The sequence below is a fragment of the Meleagris gallopavo genome, chromosome 29 (assembly GCF_000146605.3).
Source record: "Meleagris gallopavo isolate NT-WF06-2002-E0010 breed Aviagen turkey brand Nicholas breeding stock chromosome 29, Turkey_5.1, whole genome shotgun sequence".
Classification (NCBI taxonomy): Eukaryota; Metazoa; Chordata; class Aves; order Galliformes; family Phasianidae; genus Meleagris; species Meleagris gallopavo.
Genome location: NC_015039.2, coordinates 2,836,674 through 2,838,858, shown reverse-complemented (window position 1 = coordinate 2,838,858; position 2,185 = coordinate 2,836,674).

Sequence of the window (2,185 nt, the reverse complement as noted above, 5' to 3'; positions counted from 1 at the left end):
TTTCTTCCTCTTCCCCCTTTCTTGATTTATTACAATAAACATGTCAGCAGCAGTGCGGCTGCCATTGTGTGTGTGTTTGTGAGAGAGTTGTGTTGTTTATAGTGGTGTCCAAGATAAATCATTTCTCGAGTGAAAATGATGTGCAAGCGATGATATTTTAGAGCGAAGATCTCTCTCTACCCCACTCCCTGGAGTTGATTATTTCAGACGATTTACAGTAATAGATCAGCAGCTAATATGAAAGCTCTGTAGCTGGGGGTCTTAAATTACAGCATCTGTGATTACCAATTAAGGAGAGATTTGTATAAATTTGGTAAACCGGGAACGCCTCATTGGCATATAAACCTGGTGACAGAGCACGACCTTAATATCAAAATTACAGCGCGGAATCCTGCGTTGCAGCATCCCTTTATCAACGATAATTCATTTTCTTCCCCGTTCCCCGCAGTTCCTTCTTTCCACCCCCCGTCCCTCCCCCCTCCCCTCTCGGCAGAAGGACTCACCGGGAATGGACACGGGTTGCTCGAGCCGAGCGAGGCTGTTTGCTGGGTTGTCCCTCTTTAAATCGGACACAGAAATAGGAATTCAAAAGGCAAATAAGAAATTGCGTCGGAAAGGATGCAAAGCTTTGGGAGAGGAACAGCTCTGGTCCCGGGCAAGAGGTGGGGAAGGGATGGAGGGGAGGGGGGGTGGGGGTTCGTCTGCGGAGCTCAGAACAAAGGGGACCCGCGGTAAGTGGGGCGATGCCGAGGGACCCCACGGGGCGGATTGTCCTCACAACCCCCCCAAACCCCCCACTGATAACAGCTCAAAGGGGTTTACGCTCGTTGAGGGTAATTCGTTGTTCTTTTGCAGCAGGAGGATAAGTTTGCGTAGAGCCCCGATCTCTCTGAGGCTGTAATGGTGATGGATGGAGAAATAGAGAACAGCGTTCTTGTGCTGAAAGTTGGAGAAGGTGCTTTCAGGAATCTCTTTGTATTTAGGGACACGGGGCCTGTTTTACCACGCGAAAAGAGCAGCTATAAGAAATAATAGCAATAGGTTGAAGTGGCAGCAGGTCTTGGCTGGCAGCCGATACCTTTTAGTGATTGCTGTGCAAAACACAGCTGAACTTAGATAGGGAAATCCCTCTCAAGCTGCTGAGCCACGGCAGCGAAGCTGAACCTTTTGGGGACACGGTGTGTGTCCGAGCCGGGAGCATCGCTACCTGCTTTAATGTCAGCGAGGGGAGAGCAGAAATGGGGAGGTGGGGATTGTCCCTCAACCATCCCCCTCCCCCCCAGCTCCGAACCGGACCAAATTGGTCCCGACCGCGAGTGTTGAAAGGGAAGGGGGAAGTGAGAGATGGCTTTTTAAAATATTTTACAAGCTCCAACATGAGAGGAGTCAATAAAACTGACAACAGGAGCAAAGATTAAATGTTCGCACCGGATTCTCAAATGAGAATTCCCCGCTTTTCTCTTCCCTTTCCTCCTCCCTGCTCACCAGCCAAGTCTAACACCGCCGAGCGGGGATATTTAACTCTGTCTGCTAATGTAAACCTTTATGTAGCAAAATTAGAGCAACTCAGCGACTTTCATTAAATATTAAGGGAGAAACAGGGACGGTGACTGAGCCAGAAATGCAGCATCATTCTCTGTCAAGTTCCGTGTTAGTTTAAATTGTCGGCTTCAGATGGATGCAGCCACCTCGCATCTCTCAGCCCCCGCTTTTTCTCTCCTCTCCCTTTTTATTTTCGTCGGTGGTATTTTGAATCGTTTTGTTAGGTTTTTTTATTTATTTTTTTAATTCTCTGTAGACTCGGGATGTTGAGCGTGAGAAAATGGGCACTTGGCGGGGGGCGGCTGCGAGCTCGGAGCAGGGGAGCCCCCCCGCAGCCCCCGCCCCGTTTAAATCAATACCGGGGCTTTATTCAGCCCGGTCCAGACGCCATTGTGCGAATGTCGCCCTTTAATGACCAGATGTCAGGAGGAGATGGGGTGGCCGAAGGCTCCCGGATCGCTTCGGCCGAACCTTCGTGCTGGGGACATTAGCCCGACCCCAGGACGCTGTCATTCCTACCCGGGAGGAGAGTCCCAGACCCTAAATAGGACCCCAGATTCTGGAAAAGAGACTCACACCCTTATTAATAGGCGCAGAGCCGGGATAGGATGCCCTAGATCCAGGAGGATGGACCATGCCAGGG